The sequence below is a fragment of the Haemaphysalis longicornis genome, unplaced genomic scaffold (genome assembly GCF_048455015.1).
Source record: "Haemaphysalis longicornis isolate Haplotype H1 unplaced genomic scaffold, Haemaphysalis longicornis Haplotype H1 scaffold_1, whole genome shotgun sequence".
Taxonomy (NCBI): domain Eukaryota; kingdom Metazoa; phylum Arthropoda; class Arachnida; order Ixodida; family Ixodidae; genus Haemaphysalis; species Haemaphysalis longicornis.
This window is the reverse complement of record NW_027526203.1, coordinates 430,795,436-430,812,681: the sequence shown is the minus strand read 5'-3', so window position 1 is coordinate 430,812,681 and position 17,246 is coordinate 430,795,436. Positions and strand designations below refer to the sequence as shown.

At 46.5% G+C, this 17,246-nt stretch overlaps 1 long non-coding RNA gene across 2 annotated transcripts; it reads left to right on the top strand.

Moving 5' to 3' along the window:
- The first annotated feature begins 2,407 nt into the window (after positions 1–2,407).
- Positions 2,408–15,769, top strand: LOC144155723 (uncharacterized). Of its 2 annotated transcripts, none has more exons than XR_013319616.1 (6): positions 2,408–2,787; positions 3,567–3,697; positions 8,713–8,902; positions 9,492–9,753; positions 13,720–13,870; positions 14,156–15,769. It is a non-coding gene; the product is annotated as an uncharacterized LOC144155723 (long non-coding RNA). The 2 variants fall into 2 exon arrangements; XR_013319615.1 differs by having other exon boundaries at positions 2,549–2,787; positions 9,492–9,743.
- The last annotated feature ends 1,477 nt before the right edge of the window (positions 15,770–17,246 follow it).

Below are 17,246 nucleotides of genomic sequence, written 5' to 3'. Positions count from 1 at the left end.
CAGCTGCTACACAGCCCGTTTCAATCGTTATCGAGAAGTTGCACCGGTTGCACTTGTGTACGCCAGATGGCGCTAACAATGTATTTGCGGCCGGCGTCTGGTAACTTCGGGCGGTCGTAGGTATACGTAACTATGTAAATTTTACCTCACGCTTATTTGGGTCAAGTTATTTGACACAATGTGTGGCGTTAGTTGAAGTTGTCACATTCTGTGCCATTACTCAGCGGGGACGAGAGTATCGCCGCTTTCGTTCGATCGCGCTTGGAAGCCTCGATCGCGCTTGAGAAACCAGGATTGAGTTCGAGCGGGATCGAGCTCGATCGCGATTGAAACTGCCGTGTAACAGAGGCCCGATCCGGATTGAGCTCGATCCGGATCGACTCAATCGCGATTGAAAGTGCCCGTGTGACAGGGATATAAGCTTCAATGTAAAGCTTGAATGTACACTGTTGGAATGTAACACGCTACACACCGAGAAAGGCCCGAGTCGATCTCTGCAGTCCATGCAAAGAGACAGTCAAAAGGCCAACACGTTCGCCGACTTCAACGAACGCACGCTGCATCCAGAAAGTTTCGCGTGGAGCCGTCAACTGCGAGGACTGATTTGGAACTAAAACAGCGCAGTCTGCGTTACCCAACGTCCCAGGAGAGACTGAGAGGAAAATGTATCAGCTGGACCCCCGGTTGCGTATGCCTCTAGAGAAACGGGGCTGCGGAAATACAATGCAGTGGCGATGCAATAACAAGGAAACGCGGGCTAGTCAGTTAGAATTCATGGCGGTAGCTTACGCGCAGAATACGGGGACACCACGAAAAAAGACACAAAAACCAGCGCAGTTTAGCATTCATGACGGCAAATTGCGCGCACCATACAAGGACACAACGAGAAAAGACACAAAGACCAACACAGACACAAAGAACGATGACCGACACCGAGCAGCTAGATGCCAAACGTTATCATTAGGAGCTCTCGACTGCATGCACGTAACATCGGTAACATCGTACAAGTTTAGACGTTTGGGCCCTAGTGGCACCCGTCTTTAGTCATAGTGCCCCGTCCATGGACCCGAGCGAAACGACTGAACGGCAGGCACACACATGCAAGAATACTCGTTGCGAACACAGCCCAATTTCCAAGGGCAGCACTCGCATCTTTTACAAATCAAAACGATCTCATAAATTCTTTCTCAAAATCAAGCTTTTAATGAGAAAGTATTAAAGCATTCGTCCTATTTTGAGTCCATATTACAGTGCTCATAACTTATTCGGGCCTACGTATTGGGATTTCGTGTTTTGCGAGGCACCTCTTCGCCTCAAATAAATGGTACCGCAAAAATGTGACTTTCGTGAATTCCCGATAAAAATTAAATTGAAACCGGGGATAACGCTGTAGTGTACACGGTAACCCATAACATTCCAACCTAAAAGGGGACGAACTCCCCTGCGGCAGGCGAGTTCATCCACGTCAGCACGGAAGCTTCAGACCGGACGTAGCGTACGAAATAAACCTTGAATAAAAGAACAAACTAGCAATGGTTTCACACGCAGGTTATTTTAACATGAGTCGAAACAAAATATCAAATGCCTAGACGCGGTGAATTGATGTGCACTGCACGAAAACTGTCGGCGGCGAGCCTTCCCGCATTTGAAAAAAAAAACTATAAAAAACAAAGCCAGTTAGCGAGCATAATTCACCTTCGCGAGGAAGCCCCATACCCACCGTTACCTGCTTTGGAAGCCGATTGCGGGGTCTCCAGGAATAGCATGAGCTTCGCCTTCGTGGGGAAACATTTTGCTTTCAGCCCCCGCTGGCGGGCGAGCGCCAAAAGCTTGAGGTACGGGAGTTCCTTGAGCCGATCCTTCTCCATGAAGCTAGGCGCTCGGTTGAGATCAGATTCAAACTGCGCGTGGAACCTCGATCTCCGGGAAACCGTTGTAGCGCGTGCTCGCTCAACAGCGCCCCAGCGGAGACCGCGCTATTTAGAAATTTATTATGCACAAAGCAAATGCTGCTAATCCCTTACACCCGAGAGACCTGTTTTCCATCCCACAAAATTTCTGAAGGGAAAGTTTCCTGGGAAAATGAACCCAACGTTGCATTTCCTGCAACCTAAACCTTTACTAAGTGAACCACACCGCTCGAACCCTTTAAACAGCATTACTGCATAATTCGAATCAATACTGTATATGTTAAAGGTTTTGAAGTGTCAAATGCATGCCAAGATGAAACGTGTAAGTGGGTTTTGCTGCTCAATCTTCCCTGGCAATAAGCCATGGAGGAAGAACAATAGGACCCGCGTTCCTTGCGTGCCAACTGTCATAAGCATCAGCGTCTCAACTAAAGTACCTTAAAGCAGATGAAGGGACTTTAGTCTCAACAATTGCATGTGGAAGAGTTCAAATTGAAGTTCTAGCTTTGGTAACTTCGCACTTCGCAAACTTCGGTTTAAAGGGGCCGCCATATCCCCAACTCTGGCTCGCGGTCGATCTGGTAAAGCTAGGCAAGCTAGGTGAAGCCAGTAAAGCTTCTTGTCAAGCCACACCTCTTTACGTAGCTTCTCATTATCGGTGAAAATTTATTAGTTCAATATAGCGTCGTCTAGAATTACCTTCTTATTTATTTTAATTTAGTGAAACAAATATATTGGATTGGCTATTGAGGTACTGGCCGGCTGTGCGGATTAAAATATTCGCAATTTCGGCGGCATTTCGGAATTTCGCTTTCGGCAAACCAGCGCCACTGTTCACTGTATCAACGCCGTACAACGACACTGCTTTCACAACACGGTGAGAAAAGTATTGTGATTTCTACCCGTGTGACCAAATCGCTACCGCTCACTGACTAGCAAGGGTTATTGTATGGGTGGTGGTGTTGATAAAGTCATACACCGTGTCGTGCAATCCAGTAAATTTGGTGTCGGGAAGTATGGAGAAAGATGGGCTGGGAAGGTAAAGGGAAAAGAGGAAAAGGAAGACAGGAGGGCGTTGGGGTCACAGAAAGTCATGAAAGTCAGTCGCCTTCAGGAACATTTTCAGTGCAGAAAATAGGCGCCGCTCACAATTTGGCCTTCGCAGCGCCTGGTCCGCAAAACTGAGCGAAGTAGGAACGCTGGCCTTGTGTGAAGCCTCTTTTCTGTACTCAGAAAATCTAGCGCAGTCCCACATGATGTGTATGAACCCCAAAAGTTGCACAATCCAGTTCGTCTAGCGTACCGAAGCGTGCCGCTTGGAAAGGTGGCGTTTTTACTGATTCTGTTTCTATCCTCTGCACAAGTGTGTGCCTCTTCCGAGACCACCGGCGAATGCGCTCTGAAGAGAAAGGGCGCGTTTCTTTCAATAGCGTCAATAGCTTGGACTTTGTGACCTTTTTTCGGTGGTCAGATAGCCGTCGTCGTTATCACCTGTTTGACAGACACCACCAGACTCAGTCCTGACTCAGTCCTGACTCAGCAGAGCCACATTTAGAGGGGAGGGAAGGTTGTCATCGCTACCAGAAATTTGTCTTGGGATGTTCTTGGCCTGTTCTTTTGGCTAGCGCTTGTGCTTTGTTGTTTCCCGCAATGCAGGCGTGCCCAAGAGCTTAGAAAAGCGTCACGGGACAATCACTGGCGTTTAAGGAGCCAGCGCGTCGACGGATATCCAGAAATATGTGAGTTATTTCGCCAGCACGTTCAAGCCGCCGAAGCACACTCGCACAGTAAGTGTGAACCATGGATTCCTTGAACCTTTCCAGGATCTGAAGCCAGTGGATAGCTGTCATTTCTGCAAATTCGGCTGTCATAGTGTTGCACAGAGGCATTCTCAGTTCGAAGTCATCATTGTGGCAAACAAATACTACGTCTTCCATCAGTGAAAACTTTGACTGCTGTTGCATGGTTAACCAACAGTTTTTTTATTGCTAGAGATGCTGTGTCCCATATTCTCTGCTTGGTGTGCCATCCATTCAGTGTGTACTGTGACCACGAATCGGACTGCATGATGGAGCATGTACTGTCCATGGCGCCAGTGCGATTTGTTTTCCTGGTGCGTGCGGGTGTTGTTTCAAGTGCTGTTTAAGTATGCAGTGGACATCTGGGGTGAGAAAAAGACGGTGTTGCTAAGCCAGGAGCCTGTCACAAGTGATGTTCTCAAGGGTATTGATGCTAATCTCTGTGTAAAAATAGTATGGCGGTGAGATCAAGTGCAAAAAGAAACCTCTCTGGCAGTTGGTAGGGGGTCAGTTGAGCCATTGGTGTTAAATGTGAATGCTGGTACTAGTAGCCTATTATCATAGGCCAGTGCACCTTGTCGGCACTGCCACCAACATTTTCGGTATTTTGCAGTAGGCTTCTATGGAGACTTGGCTGGACCCAATTGCACAGTTTGAATTTTCGGTAAATTCAAATTATTTAATCAAATTAATGAGCTTTCACTGTAATTGTAAGATAAATGTATGCAAGAACTTTTGCTGGTTATTCACTTTTTGGAATACACCAACAGCGTATAGCCAGCATTATAAAATGTGACGCCTCAGCCTAGCTTTGTTTGCGTTTCGGTTTTGTTGAAAGGTTTCGTTTTGCTTACAAGTGCAGTAAAAACATGCATGCGGGTGAATGCGAGAGCCTGCCGTATCTACAAAACATTAGTGCATATGCAATCAAATCCCGCTACAACGAAACTGACAGGACGTGTGGAAAATTTCGTTGAAGCAGAAATTCGTTGTGGCAAAATCTGCCCCAACATACCGCACAAGGAGAAGCGCGACTTTATTCAGTAGAAAACTCATTTCGAAAATGCTGTTCTCCTCTCTGCATCCTCCTTGCCGATTTCCTATGACATTTCGTATGACGTCAAAACAAGATGGCTTCTTTTGTGCCACTGTGCTACTGCACGGCTCGCTGACCCTCTGACAGAATCAGTTGGCCCAGTGTTTTGTCGGCTGGCCGCCGGCGGGTCGTCACAATTTGTTCGCTCAGTTGAAACTAAGCCACGACACATTTGTGCCTTTAGTTTGTTAGTTTGGGACTGTATCAAGCTCTGCATCCAAGTTGCTCCACACAAGCGGACATGCGACACTTGGCTGACTGGTAATCTAAGGCCAGTTGAAGGCGGGAGTAGAGTCAGCGAAGTACTAAGGAATTAAAATCAACCGAAACTTTTATCGTACAGCGTAATACCAAGGTGCGGACGTACTTTTTGCCCTGGGTGAACTAGCACAGCGGTCAGCAGCACGACCACACATTTGCGAATGCTTTCTAAGGAATGCAGTCGCTAGAGGTGAGATATTTGTGGAAATTTGGGGGGCGCTTACTGCATGAGCGCTATTCAAGAAATAGTCTTCTAAGCTGCTTGGAATGCTAAGGCTAAATAAAAATGTAAACTGGCTATACATTATATACTTCATATTTCCGCCCCTGTCAGCGCTGGCTTATGGCCGACTGGTCTGGAGCATAGGAATACTGTTTCGCGATTCGCAAGTTCGAATCCCCAGTACCATTTTTTGTTTTAGTGATTTGTTTGTTTTTGGGCATTGTTTTCTATACTGAATTCACCATTCCTGCGCTGTAAAGTTCATTGCTCCACGAACGAGTTCGCAAAATGTTTGCAGACTGACACTCACATGCTGGCGAGTTCTCGTTGGCGTAGTGTTTCCATTAGCACCAACTGCTTGCGGGCACAGTCCCGAATCAGCCTACCCTTGGCCTGGTGAAAATACGGCTCTTACGATACAGGCACGAGCCAGGCAAGCTCCAAAGGTGGAGGTAAAGCGCATTGCATTTGAGCGTCTTCGGTGACGCAGAAGGTGTTTATCCACTGCATACGCCTCGGCTAGGGATCGTTACTATTCCAAGCCATGCGAGTAGGCTTATCTGAAGCATTTTAGAGCCGACAACATGGCACAAGCACGGTAAGCTGATTACTGAGATATTGAGAATGCCAGCCAACGGTAACGTCGGATGCCGAGCATGTTATTTCACAGAATTGAAACCCGAACTAGTTTGAATTCTAATCTTGGACACCGTCCAATCACGTAGCACCTTGTATGGACATCAGTCATTTAGTTGGTGCGGCTGCCGCAGACTGCGCATGGTGGTTTTTCTTCTTTCGGGCTTTATAAAATGAATACCACCTTATCGAGCATTTAAACGATGAAAAGTGTTTATTTTAGCCAGTCTACGCAGCCCAAGCAAAAACAGGAGCTTGACAAATTTACTTCAATGCCCCTTTAATGCACAAATACGTCATGTTGATTCTGATACAAACGTCCCAGTGGTTATCATTTTACTTGCATGTAGACGTTACACAGGGAGGAAATGCAGTCACAAAACATATTGCTGTACAACAAGCATACCTGCCAGGTTTCCCGAATTTTCCGGGAGACTCCCGAATTTTCATGGTTTTGTACGATTGTATGACCGAAACAAAAATCTCCCGAAAACGCACCTGTCTTAGGCTTAATCCTTTTCCCAGTATGGCCACAATGTGCTGGAGGTATACCTGACGATCCAACCAGACACCAGTTCGCATCATTATCAGTGAAGTGCTTAAAAAGCAAAGTCGGCCATGCGCAGACGGTGAACCTGTTCTTCCCATTGTTAGTTTACTGTTTATAGAAACGCAGCGCTGCCGCCGCTTTCATTTACGCACAAGCACGGCTGTTCTGAAGATTTAGCAAGTCTCCAGTGGTGTAGCTTGTTGTTAGTTTAGACGAAGCAACAAAACAGTTCAGTTCCTGCTGTTTTGTATTGCGCTTGCAGTACTATTTCCAGGACTTTCTGAAAAGGGCGGCGTTAGCAACGTCGAACATTTAAGTGGCGTAGCTTGTTGGTAGTTTGGGCAAAGAAACAGTTCATTTCCTGCTATCTTGTGAGTAAATAAAAACTGTGTGGAAAGTTACCCATTCTGTTGTTGCTACTACCCCCCCCCTCCCCCACCTTCCCCCGCCCCCGGTAAGATCTCTCTAATGCCATCCCGGCAAACCTGGCAGGTATGAACAAGGCACATCTACCGAGTTGTTTACTTGCAGATAGCTGCTAAGTCGTTGGAAGCCCCCCTTCTGTTTGTGGCAGGAGTGGGCTCGTTATCATATCCGCTGACTGGGCACTGGGGCATCTGACCTTGGAAGGCAAGCAAGTGCCTTTATCGAGAGCGCACACTTGTAATAAAGATAGGATGGTGCGGGTTCAACACTAAACATGAAAACATTATTTTTGCTGGTGACTTTGACGAATGGTAGAAGGAAAACTGCAATGACAGCTGCTCACAATGTGTACGTACAACTGGATACGGAGTGACTGTAGCTCCGTCTTGGCAAACTAGGCCTTTGCCTCATGGAAAGATGGCCAGCCACATTGTTAGTGCCACCAAACAATGGCTTCCATCATCAGTTTGTTTATGGTTGGTGATGTGGGCACAAGGATGGAGGAAAAAAAGTAAGGAGATGGTGCCCCTTGCAAAGTGTGAAGCCTAGTTATAAAAAGTAAAATTGACGTCAACCTAGGCATCACCATACCACGTGACGATACCATGCGACAGCGCGCAGTAGGATTTATTGGCTGCCGCGCGCTGTTCAATTTCGTCTGCTCGAAACAAATGTCTCTGCAGCCTGTTGTTGTGAAGCCCGCTATATGTTTGCTCGTTTCCCTAGGCTCTGGTCTCTTAGGTACAGTAATTTTGGTAGACGGTCTTATCGGAACACGGTAGTTAAAGGAGCCATGAAGACAAAATACAAGTTTGGTTTATTAGAAAGACTGCTTAGTCCCGATAACAATGATGATACCAATATCATCGCAATCTTCAAACAAATAACGGAGATATGAAAGAAAACGTGTGAAGCAGTCGCGACCCCCTAGCCAATTTCTCGCAACTTTTCTATGACGTCACCGAACCTTGTTTGTGCGATTGGCGGCTGCCTAACTGACCTGTCGTGACGACACATGACTGGACGTCTGTAATGGGGCCTCTAGTTCCATTTGACCGCATCACTTGAAGGCTAACGTGCAGTTAACGCACTGAAAATTATGTTTTATTTTTGGCCCGTATGACGTCATTCTTGCTCATAACACGTCCCTGTGGCGCAAAATTTGAAAGTTTGTAAATACTTCTTGCTTTTTTTTTTCATTAAAAAACATCTTTTGGGGCTGTAATGAAGCTGAGTGAGATACTGAATTCTAGTTCTTTCAAATTACACGAAGTTGTATTTTCTCTTCATGGCTCCTTTAAGCCAAGCGCAGTGGGACTTAGAAATGAAGGTTGTTGGGGAATGAAAAAAGAGGATTTATTTGCGTGTTACCCAGGTCAGGCGCTGAGTACTTTCTCCTCACTCTCTGTTGGGGCACGCCCTTGAAGGTGTGGTTTTTGCCCAATAAAACAAATGTTTGGTGTTTGGATGGGAAGCTAGAAACAATAGTCAGGCGTCTGAAGGAGACCGAATGAGGGAAGATGATGGGAGACCCATCAGATGTGCTTAGCTAAGTGTAGTTGGTTATTTCCCAGTTTTCTGTGTTTCCGCCTGCGTTATCAGAGTTGTGTTTGGCCTTGCTGCGTCATGAAGTGTTGTGCTATAAGATGCAGGAGCCACAGTGACACATTCGTTTCAGCACTGTCATTCCATCGGCGAGTGCCCTTTAACTTGTAAACGACACCACACGAATGCTTTGCGCTGTCATAACGAAACTTGCCTCGTCAGGTGCATCACGCCCAGGTAATTACATGGCTTTGCTCCTTCCGCAGAGTTCCAAAGGACCGCAGCCTCAGACAGCAAAGGAAACAAGCGATAGGTCGTTCAAAGGGCTGGTCTCCGTCTAAATGGAGCATGGTTTGCACCCTGCATTTTAGCCCTGGAATCTTCTGTGGTGTCTCAAGTTTGCACAAGCTTGTGAAAGATGCCATACCATCGCTGCCTTTCACTGAGGTTTGTTTGGTGCGTATTGCTTTTCTGTTTCACGATGCTTTTTTATTGCACATGGTGACCTAATGTGTTACAGCGTGAGCTTTCACCAAAAAAAAATAAAGAAAGAAAAGGCAATGTTTCTATCTGCCAGAGTTTCTTTTAAATTGTTCTGAGCACAAGCAGCTCGCAAGGTCCCGCAGTGCCCCTCACACCGGCTGTATGTGACCTTGACCTCTTTACGCCTCTGCACACCTCACCAAAAGGATATATTGCCTCCAGCGCACATCATTTTCGTTTTGTGCGTGTGTTGCTGAAGCGTATAACAACTTCTGCTGGGAAAGATTCTGCCGGAAAAGGTTTACCTCGGTTGCATTTCTTCTCCCCATATGCGCATTGCCATGGGCTGTATCTTTGACGCTTTGCTTGGGCAAAGCTGTGGTTGTGGTTTCCCTGCTATGGCAATAATGATAAGCGACCACTAGCGCTGTGTAGCTAGTACTCGATTCCAACGTAGGAATGTGGTTTTGGGGAAAATTTCCCGGGGAACAAAGGTGTGTGTTCGAATAGAGTAATTGTGGTACCTTTCATCGAGCTAATACATGCAACTGTTATATTTCAGCCACAGAAGCAAGAAATTGCAACTGCTGGTCCAGCTGTCGCTGTGGTTGTGGATCAGATCGTGACGGTGCTGAGAGTGTCATCAATCATCATGGTTTTTAGTGCCACAAAACATGATAGAGGTGGTCCCGTGAAGCATACGGGAGACAGCTGACCGTGAGTCATCAGAAGAAAGTGCTGCCAACTACAGAAGACCTCTGCCTGCCAACCTGGAAGCACATAGAAAGACCTGCCACCGCCAGCTACCTTCAGGGTTCGCACAGGTCCTTGAAAACCCTTGAATTTAAAAGTGCCAATTTTGAGGCCTTGAAAGTCCTGGAATTTTTTAATGGTCCTTGAAAACCCCTGATTTTCCTGGAGAGAATCAATGGCCCCACTTTTCACAAGAATTTAAAGTTTTTGTCGTGGTAGGTGCTGAAAATGTAAAGAAACATTGTAACAATCAAGTTTCAGTATTGCGTGACATTGCAACAAGTTTGGTGGATATTCATTATTACAAGGAAACATTGCGAGCAGGCACTTCTCAATCCAATCCATGTCAGCATACAGTCCAGTGAAAGCCGGCTTGTGTTCTCTATCTTGCATCTTCCATCTAGCCTGTGGATGCTTGCTCATTGCATGTTTGCTGTGCCTCATATGCTCCATCTGTGTTTGTGTTTACGTGCAAATGGTGGACATATACATAGTTTGACCTGCCTTGCAGCAACAGTCGCTGATTTAATTTCAGCTGATGCCCTTGCTGACAATGCAGGAGACGCAGACAGCATTAATGAAGTTATGAAATCAAACAGCCTGACCAAAACAGCAAGAAAAAAGGAAAACCGCTAAACAACAACCATGACATAAAAAAAGCCGGGGGAGCATTCACGAACCAGTTAGCGCCTATCTAAATGTGCATTAATGTGCTTAGGTATTGTGGAATTAAAAACTTTTGCATTGTGTTGAAAAAGTTAAAAATAATCCCAGATAAAGCATTAGATGAGGACCTTGAAAATGTGTTTTCTGGTCCTTGAAAATCCTTGAAAACACTTGAATTTTTGCTTTTGAAGCCTGTACGAACCCTGTACCTTTCTTCTGGAGGGAAAGTGGTCCCAAGGCTCCCGTGCCTGCAAGCCAATAAATTAGAGCCAGATATAATTTTACTTTTACCGTTGCAGGGCAGCAAATAATTAACGAAGTAACCCAAAATCAAAAATTCAAGTTACATCCAACGTAAGTTTGCCCAAATGTTGCGCTTAAGAATCTGAAATAGTGCACACCCAGTGATGTGATAGCTGCGCCAGTCGCGCCTAACTGCGCCGAGGGGTAAATCCTGCTACATCCTGCTACAAGGACTCTGATTTCAAGCAATCTGCGTCAATCTTGCGCCGAAGCTTCGTTTCTCTGGGTTTCCTCGATGTGGCGTGCTCTTTACGCCTTGAGCGTTGAAGTAGAGGGAGTCTTGGAGTGTTTTCTTCAAGCGAAAACGCGTCGCGCACGCTACAGGCGCGCTGACGCTGCCGTGGAACACCCGCACGCTGTGCGTGGCATGGCCGGCGGCGTCAACACGGCGGCGGTTTCAGCCGCGAGGTGGTGTGGGGATCTCAAGCGACTGCTTCCAACCGCTCTTTGAAATGCTGCTCAAGGTTCACACGAAGCTGCTTGTGCGGTGAAGGAGCTGATAATGTGGGCGAAAACGGTACCATCCGCGCCTCTAGTGAAAGTGCCCATGCCATATCTGCCGGGGTAATAGGCCTAAACATCTCTGCCTGAGCCAGCTGGCTGTCTCGAGCGCTTCAAAACTTCGCCATGAGGCACGCGCCTCCATATCTGCTTTGCAATAAAGTTTGGCAGGAGTTCACGTGACTAGCTCCGAGGGATTGAGATGGAGGGGGCATTGCAAGGGTAGCTAGTGGGAAAGGGGAAAGGGACAAAAACAAAAGTTCACGATGGCTTAATTTGGGTCTGCCTGTAAGCCGGTTCATTGAACAGTTTTGAGCTTCAGAGAAAGTGATCTTGCTTGACTCAACATATCGTTCAGGAGGAACGCTACAGGAGTGCTTCAGGAAAGCATTTTCTGATAAAACTTTCTTTGCAAAGCTACTCTTTGTGAAGAATGTGGTCGACGTTTTCACTGATTTTTTTGTCTTCGTTTCAAATAAGTTGGCCGTTGGTCCACCTACTCATTGATCATCATGGGTGACCCTCTTTCACAAGCTGGGTGAGCACTTCATGAAGACAGTCTTACGGCTCAAAGAAAGCCAGAGAGTTGGCGTTGTTGCAAACCTAGTCCGCTGCAAACTGGAAAGCGAGTGTAGAGGTCGGAGGGGACATGTAGCATTCAATTTTGTCTCGGGAACCCGGAGGTTAAGCGCTAGAGGTTGGGCGCTAGAAGCTTTTACATAAAATGTACTCAGTACATTCTGTCGTAGCTGCCTTTCGACAATGTCATTTTGTAGAGCCTGCGCTTCTTGGCCCACAGTTGAGGGAAGAGAAGTCCTTTTGCGCTCATTTTAGGGTACTAGCTACTAGGCTGCCGCAAGTAATCAAACCCTGCGGTGTCTTTAGTTTGATGGATAAATTCACACTCCTCACAATAGTCATTTTTAAAATAAACCTTCAAGTTCTTTCATGATCTGTTGGCTCAGGCAGTGAATGCATGTGCATACTCGCACAAACTCTTTCGGTGCTTGTCTTGAGGCATTTCATAGTCACTGCTAAAAGACATCTGTGCGGCAGAAACTCGTCTGCACCGAAGGCATTTTACTTGTTTAGACATTTCTGTGTGCCCAGGACGCTGCTTTTGGGCCTCCTCTCGGTTGTTTTGCTTCCCTTGTATCAATATTTCTCAAAACTTAATGCTTGTTCTGGCTGCTCCAAAAGCCGATTCTGCTGCTCCAAAACCTACTTTTGGCTGCTCCAAAAGCTGCTCCAAAATGATTCAATCCAATCACATGAGCCATGAAGACAAAGACAAAGGAGCCATGAAGACAAAATACAAGTTCATTTCATTAGAAAGATTTCATGTTCTATAGTGCCCCTAGCGCTTGTGTAAATTAATAAATTTAAGCTAAAATTTTGATTCTCATGCCAAAACGCATGTTTGAACAACGTTTGCAATGACATAAAAAGAGCAAATCTTTCTTTTTTGGAGGGGGGAGGGGGAGGGTTTAACGTGCTGACGCAACGCAGGCGATGAGTCGCGCCGTAGTGGAGGGCTCTGGATTAAGTTTGTCCACCTGGGGATCTTTAACGTGCGCCGAAATCTCGAACACACAGGCGTTTTTGCTTTTCGCCTCCATCAGAAAAGCGGCCGCCGCGGCCGGGAATCGAACCCGCAACCTCGTGCTCAGCAGCGCAACACCTTAGCCACTGAGCCACTGCAGCAGGTCAGGTCTTTCAGCTAAACTTGGTGTGGAGCGGCACGGCCGGACTCGACTCTCCTCCTCCCGAGTCGTGTCCGGCCGTGGGAGCGGGGACTTGCTTACTGTTAGTCAACCTAGATGGCACCACCACACTGCAGCAAACCATTTTCTGCCTTTGGTTTGTTTGTGAACGTATTTAAACCTGGTGTGTTTTGTTCATGGAGACAATAATCGTTTCGTGAAACATGGTGCTCACTCAACAAATGCGGTCACGTAAGACATCGTCGCTTGCGTCAATCGGCCAGTGTCGTCTGTCGTCCCAAAGCCCTGCAGTGCTGTGCATCAAAACGAAGCATAGTGCGCGCAGTACCAACAGCAGTACGGATCAGTACTTCTATGTTTACGTGTGCTTTCGTAACTTCCACTGTTTGTCCCAAAGAATGTGCCCTAAATTTTAGCGCAAACAGCTCGTTCGGCAACCTTATAGGTTGTGCCTAATTTGCGTTTGCTTTTTCCGGCCTCCGCCAATCGCAGAGCAGGCTGGTATAACATCCTAGGTTCTGTTGCAGGAAATGAGCTAGTGGGTCGCATGACCATTTCCTTTTTTCCTAATTATGTAGCTTATTTGAGCAAATTTTACATTAAAAGTCTTCACATCGTCTTCATGGCTCCTTTAAGCTGGATTGCTCGAAGGTACAGCCACAGCTATGCTGCTGCAACGTGGTCAGCAGATTGTGGTGATAGTTTGGACTGTAGTGGGTGTTTTTTTGTGTTTCTTGCTTTCTGTCAACTGCTTATCTTTCGTTTCCTTATCTTCACTGAAATTGTACAAAAAGTTATTTCATTACTAAAAAATGCTTCCTCGTGCATGTATGTATCATGCAGGTGTCCTATCTCGAGCAAGAAGAGGGAGGCTTGGATGTTCCGGTAGCGTCGTGCTCTTACACCGTGGGCAGTGCAGCCACACCACTGTCAAAGCTAAGGCCCCCCATTTTAGGGGCCTTGATCAAAGCGGGCTGCAACAAGAGAGCCACCAGTAAGTGCCTCTTTATATTAAAGAAATGATGAGGAAAGGTGCCACCTAACACAAGGGAAAGATATCCTGCTAGGGCCTTTCTCATTATGATCGAATGTCAATGAAATTGTCTCTGAATGAACGAAAGTCAATTACCTAACCATGTGCTCAAAACTATTTTTTGCATTTTTTTCTTCTTTTTTTGAGATTCTGTGCAATCAGGCATAAGAAACAGTGCCGAACAAGTCTGCACATTTATTGCAGAAGTAGTGATGAACTAGTCTTCAAGTACGATATTTCTGGCAGGCACAGCCAGTGGACACACCGGAAAAGGCGTTCCTGACCCACGGGTTGCAAGCGTTCGTGTGCCCAGTAAAACAAAAAAGTACCTGCAACAGTCCCAGCGGCGGCTGAAACGCAAGGTGGCCAGCCATACAGGCATTGATAACGAACTCTCCAAAAACCGAATTCTGGTTGATTAAAATGTTCAAACGTTGAAAAGTCTTGGAGGCTGTAGCGGAGACCTCTTGATGCATTAGTTGGATAATAAATCAGGCAAGGCACAACCATTCACCAGATTTAAGGGCATTTGCCTTGGCTGCATTTTTATTCTCCTAGGGCCCATAGTTGCGTGCAGTCCGTCTTGGATACATGCCTGCCCCATCCCTGAACACTCGCAAAGTGGTATTACAGCATTGGTGGGTGCCCTTTGGTTTCTGAACGAGCGCTGGCTGCACTAGAGATGAAGGTACGCTACGCAACACTTTGCAGCCCCAGTTGTCGACGAAGTGGCAGTCAGGCGACATATGGAATGTGATGGTACAAGGTTGCACGGCCACGTTGACATGGGAACAGACGTGAATGATGACAGCTTCCCTATTGAAACAGACTCGTGTGGCACTGCTAGTCGCAATCAGTGGTAGGTGGAAGTTGCCAGTGGGATATCTCCTGGCCAATGGGCTTGATCGAGAACAGCGATGTGGCCTTGTGCAGTAGGCTGCCTCCCTGGCGCATGGAAAAGGATCATATGCTGTCAGCCTGACCTAATATGGAGCAGCACCAAACTTCACCGAGCTGCGTAATGGCTGCAAGCTGGAGCTGCTTGACACGGACACACCTTTTCTACACCCTGTCTCAGAAAGCCCTGTGTTTGGCCTGCTTAATTAATGTTTGTCTTATTGGTAAACTCCCGAGGAATACCGTAATTACCCAATTCCAATGCGTCCCCGATTCCAACGCGCACCTGGTTTATGTGGCCGAAAGAAATAATAAAGGCTTTCGGTTTGTACCCGAATCCAATGCGCATGCGATTTTAAGGCCTATTTTTGCCGAAAGAAGGTGCGCTCTAGAATTGGGTAAATACAGTACTTTATGGGAGAAAAAAGTCCGGGTAAATGCGAAGGGTGGGATGAAAATGCATTGAAGAATTTCATGAAGAATTTCATGAGGTACACATTGAAGAATTTCATGAGGTACAGTACAGGGAAGGCTTGCGCTTCGCAAACAAAGCAAGGCAACAGCACATTGAGAGGAAATCTCAGCAATGAAGGTGTCTTTGGCAGCACAACTATTCAGCACATCAGTGGCAGATGCTGTGGCTGAATGTAGAGCTTTTGGGGTGAAAAAGCTGTTGAGCTCCACAAGCACGGAAGAATTTGTGAGGCATGTCAATAATGTATTTGACATTTTAAATTCTTGAAGCCTAGAACAACAAAGAGGGAAAAGCCTTTGTGTGCTGAAAATGTGGCAGCTATACTTGCAGAAGGCAAAGCAATACTTTTGCTCACTTCAGGAGCCTGTGTGCAACTAATACTTGCTGACTGGAAAAAAAAAAAAAAAAAAAACGAAGACCAGCTTTATTGATTTTTTGGTATGCATGCAAAATGTCATGTGTCTTTATGACCATTTTATTTGGGAAAACCAGCTGCTGGTGTGCCTCACTATATATCCAAATCAAGTGAGGACCGCCTTGAGTTATTCTTTTCGGCTATTCGTTCGTTTGGGCGGTGTAATGACAACCCAACTGCAAGGCAGTTTGCAGCAGCACTCAAGTGCCTTAGTTCAGAACGAGGTAAAGGACGATGCAAGAGGCAGATGCCTTTCACTAGATCACATCCGAATTCTCCATGCAAGTTCTCCTGGCAGACAGTCTTCCTCAGATGTAATTAACATCACATCACAACTACTCAATGTGGTCTTGCAGACATTGAGATGCGAGATGATAGCAGGCTCACTTTTGACAAGGAGCATGCATACTGCCCTGACCCAGGCAAAATTTTGAATGCAGCAGATGTTGCTGTAGCGTACACTGCTGGATTTGTGGTGCGACACTTGCAGGCCGCACTAAAATGCCATTACCGCACTGCTGCAAAGAGCACTATGGCAATAGGGCCTACTCCCTCATCCGAAGGCAATCGCATGGCGGATTGATTCTCCCCTCAAAAGATCTCCTCACAATTTGCCGGAACACAGAAAAGGAACTCTGTAGAGCTTTTTGCTTATTCTACATTGGCGTCTCACATGCTTGCAGCCAAGATCTCAGCTGCCATGGTGGCAACCTTCATTTGCAAAGACCTCTTCAGGAGTCTCAATGAACACATGACACCCCACTCGAGAGCCACTCACAACATCCAGTGAGGGCAATTGTCGACAAATACCTAGATATACAGATGCTTCATGTCGCAAAGACAATTACACAGCGTCTCCACCAGGAAAAGGGGCGGCAAAAGCACACTAAGCTGACGCAGTTGAACACGTTCACTGCGTTGTGGGTCACTGCCTGTGCCCGTCCCAAGCAGCAGCAAAGTTACGAGCCTACATCCGCTTGCGCATGCGATAACTTCATAGCATGTGAACGCAGATACCATTCTTGTTGCATGAGGTTATAAATAGCCAGAAGGATACTTTTCTGGTGTTAAATGCCGTGTCCCACTAGTGACCCATGAGGCACTCAGTGAGACCACTGTCATGTTGCATGCGGTGTGACTCACCGGTGACCCACACTCGAGAATGCTCCATGGTGTGCTGCCATCTGAGGTTTGAAAATGCATCCAATGTATATACACATGTATATTTATTGCTTTGGATTATGATAAAATTTCGGGAAGAATTGGCACGTGCATTGTTCAACCCTCATCAATAGGAAGTCAAAGACACTCGTGGAAGAAAGCATGTCCACACGCTCGAAAAAATTGAAGGTTTCGCACACGGCACTCGTCGGTACTGCACTGGCTGCCATGCAGCCATCGGTACCAGTTGCAGCCCTAGCGACGCTAGGGTGAAAGCGAAAAAAAGTGACCACTTTTTGTGGACAATGCCCTGGCCAGCCATTCATGTGTTTGTCGTGCTTTAATGCTCACAATAAGTGAGCTAAGAAGCAAGCTAGCTGCAATTGGTA